Source organism: Puma concolor, chromosome B4 (genome assembly GCF_028749965.1).
Source record: "Puma concolor isolate L17-30 chromosome B4, mPumCon1.1.hap2, whole genome shotgun sequence".
NCBI lineage: Eukaryota > Metazoa > Chordata > Mammalia > Carnivora > Felidae > Puma > Puma concolor.
In genome coordinates this window covers 137,922,449-137,938,505 of record NC_141673.1, presented here as the reverse complement: position 1 = coordinate 137,938,505, position 16,057 = coordinate 137,922,449, and positions in this window count along the sequence as shown.

Sequence of the window (16,057 nt, the reverse complement as noted above, 5' to 3'; positions counted from 1 at the left end):
TTGCCAGCTGGAAACGAAGTTCAGAGGAGGGCTTCCCAGATGGAGCTGCAAGGGAGGGACAAGGAGGTCGTGGCACCGCCCCTGCCTGCCTGTCATGGCTGCCTTGCGGCCTTCTGCCCCTTGGGCTGGTAATGATTTGATCCCCAGCTCTATTAGCTAGTCCTCTCCCTTTTTTGTTTGTTTGTTTTTCGACAGACTTCTTACTTTAGATTTACAGAATTATTGTGACTGTAGTACAGAGTTCCCTTTACACTCCTAATCTCTCCTATTACCTATCTTAACATTAGTATGGGACATTGTCACAATTAACGAACCCATATTGACAGGTCGTTATTATATTCTTCATAGGATATACGTTATTATATGTTATTGATATATTATGTAGTTTATTCAGATTTCTTTAGTTTCCGCCTGCAATCCTTTTTCTGTGTTAGGGTCCCATTCAGGATCCTAGTCTTATCCTCTTAGGCTCCCCTTGGCTGTGGTAGTTACTCAGACTTTCCTTGTTTTTGATGACTGTGACAATTGACCACCGGTCAAGTATTTTGTAAAACTGTCATCAGTTGAGGTTTGTCTGATGTTTTTCTCTGGTGAGACTGGGGTCATTGGGGGTGGTGAGGAAGACCACAGAGTGTTAATGCCTTTTGCATTGCGTATCAAGGTACATACTATGAACACGACTTACCACTACTGATGTGCATCTCAGTCACCTTGACCGGGTTACTGTCAGGCTTCCCACCCGAAACTATTTGCTCCCTCGCCCGCAACCCTACTCTGGAGGTCAGGAAGTCACCCCACGACCCGCTCTTAAGGAATGGGAGGCGTGTTCCACTTCCTTAGGGTGGAGTAGCTACATAAATATTTGGAATTCTGCATGGAAGTTTGGCTGCTTTTCCACCATTTGTATACTTACTTTACCATTTATGTCAAGATGAACTTACAGATAGTTATTTTGTACTTGGGGTTCTAAACCAGTATTCATTTTTTGACTCAAATTCTTCCAGCTTTGGCTGTTGGAAGCTTTCTCAGTGGTCACCTGTATCCCTTTGGCCTTTGATATCCCCATCACTGCGGGATGTTTTATTGTGTGTTTATAACACTTCCTTTACTTCCTGGGACGACAAGGTGCCCCAGCTTCAGCTCGCCCATTTTCTGCCTGAGTCCTACAATTGGCCCCTTCTCCAAGGAGCTCTGGTTCCTTTTACTGGAGGATGGTATTAGGAACCAAGATCTGGGCATAGGTGTGCTCATGGCTGTTGGGGTGTCATTGCTTCTAGGCCCCCTCAGCTAACAGAGCAAGGAAACATATGTTATGGAATTACCCGTGTACATGTAGCCATCTGTGTGTACATTAAGGTACACATGAATTTATTCTGATGCCTCCCAACTCTGATCCCTTGCCCCATGGATCATTCTAGCCTCCTCCCCTTGCTTATGTGTAATCTCCTCCTCCCAACAGTGAGAAGCATGACTCCTGCCTTCTGCCATCCGCTTAAACTTAATTGTTTCAATTCCAGTATACGTTTATAGAACGTACGGAATTTTTAATGCAAAGCCTCGTGGGAAACGACTTTATCAACTAGAGTACCACGCTTATGTACAGTTTATCTCACTTTCAGTCTTAAAGACTTCACTCGTTTCCGGTTACTTGCGTCAACACTTTATCCCCCCACCCTAACCTTCAGTACGGTGGTTTTTAGGTTTGTAACATGTTTAGATTTATCTGTCACAATACGCATTTCGCCCTGGGATCTCCCAGTCTTCCAAACAAGTTTTAAAAATTTTATATACATTAAGATATACTTGGGCTCTAAAGTTTTAACAGGTTTTGACAACTGCTTTACTGTCTCAAGTTCACCATTACTGTGTCATACAAAATGATTTCATTGTCCTAAAAAACATCCCTGTGCTGCACCTATTTTTTTTTTTAATGCTTATTTATTTTGAAAGAGGGCACGAGTGGGGGGATGGGGGGACAGAGCAGCAGAGAGAGAATCCCAAGCACAGTGGGCACTGTCAGCACAGAGCCCGACTCAGGGCTCAAACTGACAAACTGAGATGATGACCTGAGCCAAAATCAAGAGTCTGAGCCACCCAGGCACCCCTGCACCTGCTCAAATCTCTCTCCTTTCCCATGCCTGGCAACTACACTCTTTACTGTCTTTTATTGCCTTTCCAGAATGTCACAGAATTGGAGTCGTACAGTGTATATGTAGCCTTTTCGGACTGGCGTCCTTCCCTTAACATTGTGCGTTTGATATTCAAGCATTGATTCATCTCTTTTTGTGGCTTAATAACTCGGTTTTCATCGGTGACTTAAGGTCTGGATGTTTATCCATTCCCCTACTGCAGGACATCTTGGTCACTTCCAGGTTTTGGCATTTGTGAATCCGGTGCTATAGACATTTGTGTGCAGGTTCTTTGTGGACATAAGTGTGGATGTTAGTTGGGTAACTATCTAGAAGTGTGATTGCTGGATCGTGTGGTAAGACCGTATGCCTAAGACTCTTCCATATTTTCAAACTCTCCCTGGACTGGCTACTCTTCTGACGCAGAGCAACATTCTCAAATTTCTCCCTTCTTTAGGGGAAAAAAGTTAAACCCTTGAATTTTAACTCACTCTCCTCCCCAGTGCCCTGCCTCTTCTTTCACATTCCGGCTTCCCAAAGAATCGCCAGCCCTCTGTGGCCACCTGCTGACTTTTGACACTTAAGGAGCAGGGATTGTAATGGACTACAGATCACACCTCTGCTGCCACCAGCCCTCCGTTGAAGATCCCTGTGAGCCGCCTTTAATGGGGGTCTATTCGGTTCTCTTTCTTGACCTTTTATGGCATTTGACACTGTTAACCACTCCCTTCTTGAGGGCTGTGACCGCTCTTCCTGTGGGTGTTTGCTTATCGCTCACCCTTCACCCCTGTCCCTGGGAGATTTTATCTGCTCTCCTGGCCTTTGGTTTCTGCTGTGACTAACACACGTCTTTATCTCAGCCAGTCATTACAAAACTTCAGACCTGCATCCAGCTGCCTATTAGACATCCCCCTCCCGCCTCAGACATGTTCGAGCTTCACTCACTTTCCCCCTTCCAAACCTCCTGCCGAGCTCTCTAATTTGGTGGGGGGAGAACATCACCTAAGTCAGAAACCTAGGAATCTTGATTTCTCCTTCTCCCTTAGAGCCCGAACCCGTCTGTAATTGAGACCTGGGGAGTCTGTTTCTTTTCCATCTTTCGTGTTAACCCAGGGGGAGGGCCTTGATTTCAGAGCCTCATATCTCTTGCCTGGAGTAGATGGTGGTCTCCTTGATCTGACCTTGGCTCTTCTAATCTGCCAGAGTAATGCCTTTGCTGTTCAGGTTTACTTCCCGTATCCAAGAGTATTTTGGTCTAGCCAAGCTTCGGCTCTGTAAACTGGTAAACTGGGGAGTTCTCCCCAACCCTCGTGCTCGTTGTCACCCCAGCACACCTTCAGTGGGTAGTCCCGCAGGTAGAAAGGTTGGCAAGATTTTTTTGGCTCACATTCTTGCCTGTGCCTGGAGAATTGACCCTTTGCCTGTATTCCTCCAACAATTAGCTGGCACCTAGGGAACTGCTGCTCACGCAGGGCTTACTGTCAGCACGAGCCTTACAGCAGAAAACAACAGCCTCTGCTCCGCATCTCCCCTGCAGTAACTGCTTCTATCTGTTTTAGCTGGATCGCTTCTGGTCTCTGCCTCCTTGTTCTAAATACATCCTCGTGAGGCTACTTCCACCAGCCGCCCTCCGCTGCTGCCATTGTCGGCCTTTCTCGTCCTAAGCACGTGCCTAAGAATAGAACTCAGTCTCCACCTTCTTAATTTCACTTTTCCACCCACTGCACCTTAAGGAGTAAATCCAGAAAAAGATGACACTGACTCAGGGAAACAGGAGACACGGCACAGGAGAGAGGGAGTCTTGGTCCAGGAGGTGCGCAGAAGGCCCGGAGGCTCTGGGATGTGGGAGGTGGGAAGATGAGGGCGCTCAGAAGGACGTCTCCAGGGGGAAGTGGCCTGTGCTGACTCAGTTCCAGGGGAAACTGGGCTCCACCGGTTCCAGGAAAAGTTGTATAATAACGCTGATCATGGTGTACCGCTGGCTCAGCCGAGAGCAACGTACAAGATATTGTAACAACACAAATACTCGTTTCTGATTAGTCTGTTAATGTTGCTTTCTGACTCACTTGAAAGGACAAATGGGGAGTGGGTGGGAAGGGGTGTTCAAAAGCTAACTCTTCTGTTTTGTAGGAAGTCAAAGGGCTTGTTAAAACCTCTTGTCTCTCCTATGTTGGATTCTTTGTCTTCGTTTTCTGGATTTTCTCTCTTTCTCTGGTGGAGCTTATCCTCTGTGGTTCCCTGAGAAGACAGACCTAGGAGATAACGTTTTTTGAGGCCTTGAATCTGAAAATATCTTGATTCTGTCATTGTACTTGATAATTTGACTACAGAATTCCTGCATAAAACCCGTTTTCCCTCAAAAATGTGCAGGTATCACTCACTACATTGTCCTCTTTCTTCAGTGCAATTGGGAAAGTGAATGTCATCCTTTATGAGCTGGGTCTCTTCTCTCTGGAGGGTTTTGTGAATGTGTCTTCATTCGTTACTCTGGGCGTTTGGGATGGACTTGTTCAATCTGGAAATTCATGTCCTTTGAATTCCTATTCTGGAAATTTTTCACCTAATATTTGATAACTTCCTCCCCTTCCATCATGACATCTTCCTTCATTGTATCTCTTCTGCAGCTTTTATTAGTCAGCTTGTTCCACAATTTGTCTTTCTGTCTTTTCTCACTTACTTGCTGACCTCTCATCTAAGGCAATAAGATACAGAAGTGGTTGAGGCCTGGACCAGAACCTTAAGAGTTTGGGTGTATCTGAATTATGGAGCTGCATGTGTTGTTTATTTTTTAAAGCGGTACATCCCAAAGCTATTTACAACTTTTGAAGAGGAATGAATTTAATAATGGCATTTTATATAAATGCACATGTACCGACAGTGTGGGACAGTTAGCAGTTTCCTTCTAGAAGTATATTCCTCTTAGTACTCGGTTGTCACGATAGAGATTTTATTTGGGGCGCCTGGGTGGCTCAGTCAGTGAAGCGTCCGACTTCAGCTCAGGTCGTGATCTCACAGTGTGTGAGTTCCAGCCCCGCATTGGGCTCTGTGCTGACAGCTTAGAGCCTGGAGCCTGCTTTGGATTCTGTGTCTCCCTCTCTCCCTCTGACCCTCCCCTGTTCATGCTCTGTCTCTCTCTGTCTCAAAAATAAATAAAAACATTAAAAAAAAATTTTTTTAAATAGAGATTTTATTTGCTAAAGCAAGAGAAACACCTAGACCTTATTCTGCAAAATGTGATTTAGTAAGTTTCCTTTTTCACTTACCTGCTAGACATTCACAAAATAGATTTCAGTTTTTAAAGATAACCTAAAACTTTTTAAAAAAGTGTGAGAGGGGCGCCTGGGTGGCGCAGTCAGTTAAGCGTCCGACTTCAGCCAGGTCACGATCTCGCGGTCCGTGAGTTCGAGCCCCGCGTCGGGCTCTGGGCTGATGGCTCAGAGCCTGGAGCCTGTTTCTGATTCTGTGTCTCCCTCTCTCTCTGCCCCTCCCCCGTTCATGCTCTGTCTCTCTCTGTCCCAAAAAAATAAATAAAGGTTAAAAAAAAAAATTAAAAAAAAAAAAATAAATAAATAAAAAATAAAAAAGTGTGAGAAAGGGAAAGATTAGGGAAATATTTTGCATGTAAAATGTCATGGGTTCACACAACTGTGATAACAGAGAAAGTGTCATTACATGATTGTCCCTTTAAAAGTTCTATGGTTTGCAGATTATTTTTAAATGTACCAGTGACTTTTAAATTTGGAAACAGCTGGGTCTTTTTCTTTAGCAACCACCCTTTCTCCCTCCTCTGCACTATCAGGCGATATTAAAAATACCTCTTATTAAAGCCCTTGTATTATCTTCTTCCTGTGGCGCTTTTCTCCCATTGCTCAAGTGTCCCATCTATGCAGTGAACACACGATGTTTTCAAGTTTCTGGTAAGTGAAGCCACTGTCCCCGTGGATGGGTTTATGACAGAGCCTGTGGGCGGATCTGTGGCTTGCTGAAGCCAGAGTCTACGTGAGGGAAGGAAATAGGTCAACGGGAATGGGGTTGCTAAGAGAATTTTATTACGGATTTGTCTTCGAAGAACAGAAGGAACAAATAGAATCAAAGTCTGATAATTTGGCAAACAGTCTCCAGCTAGCAAAGACACTTTGCAGTTACTTGGAACACTGTTCTTAGGGCTGAGGTCGAGAACTAAGAAAATCACGTGGACACTATCATTTGGAAGCAAACAGGCGAGTATGGATATGGGCACTTCGTGAGGGGCCAGCTGTACTGAGTCATTCTGACCTGAATTTTGCATAATTCTTCCCAAAATTTGGGTTGAGAAGCAAGTTCCTAGTCTCAGTTTTTATTTTAATTTTTCAAAATAATGTATACACGTAAGTATAAAATGCACTAAGTGCTCAGAGGCTCATAACCAATTAGAACAGCTCTATGCCACATCAGTCTTGTTACCCAAAGGAAAATGCATTCAACTCTTATAACTGACATTTTATGGCATTTATCTATCTCAAACTCATTTGCTCATAAGCTGTTTCTTGATTTATCATTTGTAGACATTTTTCTAGTGATTTCCTATTATGAGAGAGGAGGATTTCGCTTTTTTAACCCAACTCATTGGGTTTAAGAGCTGTCTTAAAGCTCATTTCTCCCTCCAGCTCTTGTTAAATATTTACGTTAAAATTCTGTGTTAAAGCAATAGTCACTGCAAACTAATTAGTGCACAAATATGATTCAAGCACTATCCAGGTGGTATATTATGGGTATTTTTTAATATAACCTTTGTGTTTTCTGGAGTTAATAATAACTGCCTAGTTTTTTTTTTTTTTAATTTTTTTTTCAACGTTTATTTATTTTTTTTGGGACAGAGCGAGACAGAGCATGAACGGGGGAGGGGCAGAGAGAGAGGGAGACACAGAATCGGAAACAGGCTCCAGGCTCTGAGCCATCAGCCCAGAGCCCGACGCGGGGCTCGAACTCACGGACCGCGAGATCGTGACCTGGCTGAAGTTGGACGCTCAACCGACTGCGCCACCCAGGCTCCCCAACAATTTTTTAAAACTAGGCAGTTATGGGGCGCCTGGGTGGCGCAGTCAGTTGAGCGTCCGACTTCGGCCAGGTCACGATCTCGCGGTCCGTGAGTTCGAGCCCCGCGTCGGGCTCTGGGCTGATGGCTCAGAGCCTGGAGCCTGTTTCCGATTCTGTGTCTCCCTCTCTCTCTGCCCCTCCCCCGTTCATGCTCGGTCTCTCTCTGTCCCAAAAAATAAATAAATGTTGAAAAAAAAAATTGTTTAGTGGATGTACCTCTTTTAAGATTTTTCTAATTTCTCCATTGGTGTTTATCTGCCATTTAATACTTTTCCCCCCGGGTCAGGCGTATCAGTCTGTCAGATTCGTATTTTTCCTGGAGGCTTCTCCCCCAGAGTTCTCTGGCCTTTGCCCCAATTTGGACTGGTCCCTTCCTAGGCCTGCTGGACATTGCCATCTCGAGACTTCCCTTGGCTGTGTTTCATGTCGGGCCCTAATTTTTAGAGTCTTCTGTCTTCTACATTCTTGCTTTTACAGAATACATCCCTGCCAGGCATTAATGTAATTGAAAATTGAGAGATGAGTGGAGTCACAGACAGTATTGGAAAGGGAGAAAGTTGACCCGTATGATCTCATCAGCTCATTGTTGCTGCGACAGGGAGGCAGTGATAGATCAGGCTGTCAGCAGAGGCTGTGTGTACCCTTGAGGTTGGCACCGGCCTTTACATCACGAGGAGAAGCAGAGGGCAAGGATCCTGCCTAGTTAGCTTGACACGGCAATTATCCGACTACAACTCTGGCTATTGTCTTCTTTTCCGAGTTAACGCGGTTACAGAGCTGAAATCTGGGAGTAGATGTTCTCCTTCCCGTAGCTATTTAGGCACGTTGAAAATACACCCCAACCTCCCTCCCACCCCTGGGAGCATTCTGAGACTGTTTCTGGGATGGCCCAAAGGTTCCTTGCACAGAACGGTTGGGTCAGGGGGTGGACAGACAGGGGAGAAGGGTGCAGGGGGAATATAGAAAAAGGCGGAAGGAGAACTTCTGTAGTAGAAAGTAAGCTCAGAGCAACCTGGTTGACCAGTCAGCTTTCCTACTCTGCCTCATCTGGCATTTTTGTATCAAGTTGTGGGGAAAAGCGATCACAGAGAGCACTGCTGAGGCTCAGTGGGAGGTGTGGGAAGGAAGGTTCTGGACAGAGTCAGAGTGGAGCTGGTCATAAAACTGCCTTCATTTCCTATAAATCAGTGGGAATCATCAGCCATTTGCCAGCAAAATTCGCAGTTCCTCAGTGGCCAGTGACATTAGAGCCAAATGGAAGAGCAGTGTGTTCTGCAAGGCTAGGCCTCGCTGGCAAAGACAACAAAATCGAACAGTAGCTGTGTCCGATTCCTGGGGCTGCCATAGCAAATACCGCAACCGGGTGGCTTAAAACAACTTCTCTCTTTCTCAGTCCTGGAAGCTACAATTCTGAAATCAAGGTGTCAGTAGGGTGGTGCTCTCTCCGCAGGCCCTAAGGGAGGATCCTTCCTTGCCTCTTCCGAGCTTCTGGTGGTTGCTGGCCACCCCTGGCATTTTCTGACTTAGAGACTTAATTCCAAATGTCATCACATAGCATGCCGTCTCCAGTCATATGGGACTTAAGACTCACCTTACTCTCGTATGACCTCATCTTGACTAATGGCATCTGCAAAGACACTTTCCAAATAGGGTCACGTTCTGAGGTGCCAGGACATAAATTTGGGGGGGGGGTGGGCACTCTTCAACGCAGTATAGTAGCTTAAATAAGAGCATGCTTTGCATCCAGGGACCCCTGAGGCTGATGGCTCTGTCATCCTCAGCTTGTGCCCTCCTCTTTGTGGTCTGCGAAGGCCACTTAAGTTCCATCCATCGTGTCTGCCTTCCACCTGTGAGAAGGGGGTGGGGGACAAGAGGGGTCCACGAGGCACGTGCCCGCAGCCCTGCACACCGCGGTGCAGTACTTTGACTTCCACGGCGGCGGACGGAACTCTGACAAAGGCCCAGCAGCTGCGGACGAGGCTGGGCCGTAGCCCTCTCTTTCGACTGCCCCGCGTCCCGCTGACACTGGCACGTTCTCTCTCCAAGGACAAGAGGGTGAATGGAGGGGAGGCGGGCAGCCAGGCTGGCTTGGCTTCCCCTCAACATGTACAGGGAATGGCCTCTTAAAGGAATCTCCAGAAGTTACCGTGCTTGTTCAGTGGCTCTCACAATGTCTTGATAGTATGTTCCCTTAAAAAGTGACCTATGGGGGCACCTGGGTGGCGCAGTCGGTTAAGCGTCCGACTTCAGCCAGGTCATGATCTTGCGGTCCGTGAGTTCGAGCCCTGCGTCGGGCTCTGGGCTGATGGCTCAGAGCCTGGAGCCTGTTTCCGATTCTGTGTCTCCCTCTCTCTCTGCCCCTCGCCCGTTCATGCTCTGTCTCTCTCTGTCCCAAAAATAAATAAACGTTGAAAAAAAAAAAATTAAAAAAAAAAAAGTGACCTATGTATGTGGGACTCAGAGGCGGGTGAAGAACTCCTCACCTGACTTTTTTTTTTTTTTTTTTTTTTTTTAATGGAATGCAGAGCTGCTGCATTACTTTAGAAGTTCAAGGGAAATTTTGATGCTTCACGTCTACCCTTTTGTGAGGTGAAAACAGTCCCGGCCCCCCATATCCTGCCCAAGATCCCCCCCAGTCCACAGCAGTCAGCCCCCCTTACCTTCCTGCACCCAGGCCACAGAGTCTTCTTGTGTCTTCCAAGCGTGTCATCCAAATGCAGTCCCTTTCCTGCCCTTCCTGTGCAGGTTCACGAAGCCTCCAAAGGTACGGAAGCAGGGTTTCTGCAACGACCCAAGTCTGGACGTTATCGGAGGAAACAAAAGGGGAGACCTTTTCTGGGGAAGACACGGCATTTGCTAACAATAAAACCTCTGGCCCCTAGAAGGTCTTCAAGAGGCCGGGAGGATTTTCTCACCTCCCACCCACCATGCATCCTCTTCCCTCGACTCCTGGTCTCCGAACCGCTTGGCATATTTGCTCGCTTGTTGGACGTGATCCGGCTGAGGTGAGCCCCCCCCCCTCCATCGACCGAGACCGCGTTCTTCTCCAGGTTCTCGCCACGCTCCCGTCTTCCCCTGGGCCTCAGTAGTGCGAGCAGTTGTCAGTGCCCCCCACCCCACCCCGTTAAAGATTCATGCGCACCTTGTCAGGAGGACTGCCAGGAAGGAAGGGCAGGGTTTCTCAGCTCAAGTCTGGGACTTGGGGGCAGACAGGTGCCTGGAGACGCAGCAAGAGGGGAGTAGGGTGCCCGCCAGTGTCCCCTTCCTCTGCCCGAGCTTGCTTGTGGACATCTCTGTTTCATATATTCCTTGTCTTGGACCGAGCACATTCTGAATGGCAAGGCATGGGCTTTGCTTGAGAGCTTCAAACCAAAGCCACCCTTTTTCTTGAGGAAATGAAAACGGATCATTTTCTCAGAATCTCTGCAGACTTCATGATGGACAGTCGCTGAAAAAACTCATCAGGCATCCGCCTCGGCAGTACGGGCAGTGTATGATTTCCACACTTGGTGACGTCTCACCAACTGTTACTATTTTTTTTTAGTGTTCACTTATTTTGAGCGAGAGCAGGGGAGGGGCAGAGAGAGAGGGAGAGAGAATCCCAAGCAGGCTCCACGCTGTCAGTGCAGAGCCTGACGCGGGGCTTATCCGAAACCATGAGATCACAACCTGAGCCTAAATCAAGAGTCAGATGCTTGACTGACTGAACCACCCAGGCACCCCCCACCAACTGTAGTATTTTTGTAACAATAACCACATAGGAATAGGGCGCCTGGGTGGCGCAGTCGGTTAAGCGTCCGACTTCAGCCAGGTCACCATCTCGCGGTCCGTGAGTTCGAGCCCCGCGTCAGGCTCTGGGCTGATGGCTCGGAGCCTGGAGCCTGTTTCCAATTCTGTGTCTCCCTCTCTCTCTGCCCCTCCCCCGTTCATGCTCTGTCTCTCTCTGTCCCAAAAATAAATAAAAAACGTTGAAAAAAAATTAAAAAAAAAAAATAACCACACAGGAATAAAGGCCATGCTTTCCCTCCAAGCGATCAGATAGGTGCATATTTTCTGACATAAATAAACTTTTCTCCTACATGTGCTCTTAGGTTTCCCACCAGGTCACCCACACAAGCCCACATTCTGAATACCAAGTCCCCTCCTACTTTGGGGCAAACCCAGAAGTTGTTTCCAAAGACTGAAGACATTGCCACCTGGGTGGTGCCATCAGACCCCCTGAGCTGTTTGATGGCCCTGAGTGAGCTTTCCTGGGTTGAAATATTTCCTCTTCCCGGGGTGTAAAAGGGAAGAAGCGGCTGAAGTAAGACGTTGAACTTCTTTATGAAGAAGTCGATTTGGAAATAGTAGGTGAGGAGGGAATGCGGTACAGCTTGCTTTTTTCGGTGTTAGAAAATGCCCTCTGTTTATCTGCACAGAATAACCATTTAAGCCCACTGTAATTTGTTGACTAGAGCAGGTTGGAAAAAATATTCAGGGAAATTATATATTTTTATACCAGTTACCTGTTGATGAGGTATTTATTAAATTAAAAGTACTTATTAAAATTCTGTTAGGTCATATGATTAATAGTGTACCAGATGCCTTAAAATCATGTTGAAAATACGGGTATAAATATGGTTCTAAGATATGTAAACAATAGTGCTAGCAAACAGATGAAGATATAATTCGCCGGAAAAACACATTGTGAGCTTTAGAGGAAAGATTATTTCCCCCATTTTCTGGCTTTTAGAGCCGTATTAAAACAAGAACTTCCAAAGCGTGAACCCCTTACGGAAGCCACTGAGCACCCCCAACCACCCAAACCCTCAGATGTTCACCTGGCTCATGCAGTCTTCCTCGACTCCTCTTCTCGGCCAGGGGTGGGCGAGACCTGTGGTGCCAAGCCCCCATCAGTTTCCAGTTGTCAGTCCAGCCAGCCAGAGAGGGGCCCTAAGCACCCTCCGACAGATGACCGAGTTGAGACGCCTGACACCCCTACTGGACAGCATGTCGTGAGTTTCGGATTAATCTTGGAGATCTGAAAACCGTTCATTTTAGTAAAACGTTTTAAAAGTCCTTAGTCCAAGACTGGTGCTTGTCTAGAACATTTGCTGTCAGTTTTAAGGACTGGGGTGTAAACAGAGAGAACCATCTCCCATGGAGAACCCGTCCCCCGACCATCACGGGGTCATTCCGAGCAAGACCGAAAGGCCTTCACATGCCCTCCCGCCCACGCAGGAGCTCTGTGGGAACCGGCACCCCCTACCCCTTCTTTTCGTACCCTTGCTGCTTCCCAGCACCCAAGTTCTAATTCTGTCTAATGAGGTGGCCGCAGAAATATCTGGGTCTTTGAGGGCAAGCTTTTGCTTCACTGGTAAAGGGGAAAGATTAATGGTGCTCCTTTCCCGCACCCCACCACACCGGTCAGCCTTGAATCACGTGGTCCTGGTGTCCGGAAACCCCCTGCCGCTTCTGGTAACCCCCCCCCCCCCCCCCCCCCCCCACCAAGCTCTGCCTTGGGAAAGCCCTGCGGCCTGAGCTGCTCCTGTGACCCGGGCTGATCCACTCGCTTCCCAAGTAACACTCCCTCCCTTGGGAGCCACTCTTGCCGGCTCAGAGCCCTCGGTTCCAGCGGGGGTGGGGGAGGCGAGACGGGGTGGGGGGCCCCTGGCACCCCACCCCCATCGCTGGAACCCCCGTGGTGGAGGCCAGTCGGCCATGACACGGCCAGATGACCAGTGGAAGGAAGAGATGAGAGCCAGGCGGGGTCCTGCGGCTCCCCCTCAGGTGGCCACCCGCCCCTAGGGCTTGGGGGTCCCGCCTTTCGTTCTGAGTGATGTCAGCACGCTTCCAGATGACGCGCTTTGGCCTAAGCTCCATTGAGCGTGCCGTCTGCGCTTTCGAACCAAGCCTTTTGGTGACCCCCACAGCTACTGGTGAAGCTCCCTCACTCCACGGGACTGTGCTTTCCACTCCTGCCTGTGACCGTCCACAGGCTGTCCTCCTCTGTAGTCGCTAAGTGCCCTGGGCCTGAGGACGCTCTGCACCCCAGACCGGGACACCATTAGAAACTCATTCCCTAATTCTGGAAGCAGCAAAGGCCTTCTGAGAGCCGAAAAGCTCTTCTCAGGTCCCATCTAGAAACTCCCCAGCAGCAGATGTACAATTTAGCTTTCTTTTTAGTTGGAAACGTGTTATTGCAAAAATAACCCACAGTTCAGAAGGTCTGGAAAATCTTTATTATGTTGGATATTTTTTGCTGTCCCAATCAGGGTCTTTCTGGTCGATAAGTAACCTTAGTCAGTGCCTTGGGACAGGAGCCCTGACTTGCTGATATGACATAACTGTTTCTTCAGGGTCTTTTTCTTTTAACTGTGGAAAAGTTTCTATTTAAACAGAGGAATATGAAGCAAATTAAACCCAAACTTTTGATATTTTGGGGTTAAGTTTAGGTGACCAGTATCTCTTGGGCATCTTGAGAACCTGTAATCTTAAGAGGATGTGGCAAATTTGAGTATCCAATGGACAGGCCTTGTGATCCCAGTTTAAAAAAAAAATTTTTTTTTTTTTTTTGAGAGAAAGAGAGAGAGAGAGCATGAGCGAGCACACGTGTGAGCCAAGGAGGGACTGAGAGACAATCTTAAGCAGGTTCCACACTCAGCACAGAGTCCAACTCGGGCTCAATCTCACGACTCTGAGGTCATGACCTGAGCTTTAAGCTAAAAGGTGCGATGCAATTTTATTAAGATTGTCAGCAGTATGGGAACATTTAATAAAAGAACTGAAGATTCACCATATTTAGTTGGTTATTTGGCAAGGCTTGTGAGCAAACCAAAGTGTTCTGAAGTATAAAGTATTTCATAAATGCAGTTTTTAATTGATAAGGCAGTTTAAATAGCTGGGTTTCTACATGGCACCGGTCATCAAATTCCCCTGAACAATGACTGTTAAGTTTTACTATATTTTATATGATAAGGTTATAAGTAGAATAATGCAGCTTTGAGTTAAGTCTAAGAACTTAAGGAAAACCTAAAGTGCAGTAAAAATATATGTTCCTCCAACATTAGAAATTCTGCGTTTTCGGGGCGCCTGGGTGGCTCAGTCAGTTAATCTTCTGACTTAGGCCCTGGTCACAATCTCGCAGTTTGTGGGTTTGAGCCCTGCATCCAGTTCTTTGCTGTCAGCGTAGAGCCCACTTTGGATCCTCTGTCTCCCTCTCTCTGTGCCCCTCCCCTGCTTGCAGTCTCTCTCTCTCTCTCTCTCTCTCAAAAATAAACATTAAAAAAAAAAAAAAGAAATCCTGCTTCTCTTTTAAGCAGTCATTTGGTCCTCACATCGGGCCAACAACTAATATTCTCTGCATTTTACAGATGGGGACACAGAGGCAGAGGAGGGAAGAAATGGCCCGGGGCGTGGAAGGGAGGGCCAGTTCTGGAGCTGGTCACACATCTTCCACCACGTAGCCTCCATGATGCCGTCCAGTTTGCCTCCAAGTTGTTCTGATCACGGGTTAAGTGAGAGCCCACTTCGAAGACTTGCTTTTTCTCTGGAAGTGACAATGTGACTCATTTGAATCACAAAGACTCTTCATTTTCCTCTTCAGAAGGGCAGCATCATCTTCTAGGACCATAATGGGAGTGGAAAGCCACCGCTTGGCCAGAGCAGTTGTGCCTGACTTCTGGGAAAGAGGCAGTCTGGCTTCTCAGCCGTAAATAGGTTATTAAGACTAAAAACACTGAGGTCGGATGGGCTTGGGTTCCCAGCTCAGCCAAGCCCTCTGAGGGCTGTGATGCCCCGCCCGGAGGACAACGACTGACTGGAGAGAACACAGCTCCCTGGAGAGAGGGTGTGGCACGGTGAGGACAGTGGCATCTGTCGAGAGGCCCAGCTGGAGGTCTCTGCTCCGTCTTTTGTGGCCAGGCGCCCAGGGCAGGCCACTTCCCTTAGCCGCAGCTTTGTCAGTAGCGAGTGGGGGTGACTCGCCCCTGCTTGAAGCAGGAGTTTGTCAGAGTGCTGAGAAAAAAGGACACGCTCGTTGCGACAATGACAAAAAGCCTGGTCATCTGCTGGCACAGGAGCGAGCTTCACAAGAGCAGCTTGGTGACATTCTGGAGTCCTTTAGGGCTCTGATGTTTTCAGTGATTCCATCCTCAATGCAAGCCCGGCCCTGGGCTCGGTGGGCTTCAAAGGCCCAACTTAAACCCCGTTCGCTGCAGCCACTCTTCCCTTGTGAAGAAAGGGACAACTGTCCCCGACTGGCAGGGAACTGGGCAGCCCCAGGGCGTGCACTCCCAGCTGCTGGTGCCTCCGGAGCTGCTGCTGAGCACTAAACACAATGCTACTCTCCTTCCATCCGGGACAGCGAGGATGTGGATAGCGTCTGTCCCCTAGAGACTGGATCCCGATTTCTGAAACTCCGCGACCGGAAAGAGAAGAGATGATAATTTCATTCCAACACGGTCAGGGCTGTACTCAGGAACCGGTTTAAACGGGAGGATTAGTAGGAAAGAAGGAGACTCTCTCTGAGCCAGGTCAGACTGATCTGGTGGGCACCGGGGAGCCCACGTCCTCAGAGCAGGTAGGCCGTGCCCCCCACCGTCCACAAACCTGTTGCCCGTTTATATCCATTTATTTGGTTTAAGAAACTACCCTGCGGCAGGCAGGACTCCCACGTGGCCCCAGGATTCCTGGCCCTCGTGTACACAAACCTTCCCCAGTTACTCAAACACTAACCCAGTATTGCCGTGAATTTGCAGACAAAAGTAGGATCCCAAATCAGCTGGGCTTACAATACGGAAACCATCTGCAAGGGCCTGTGTCCTTCCTTAAGGCAGGGAGTTTCCTCCGCTGGTCCCAGAGGAAGGGGTCAG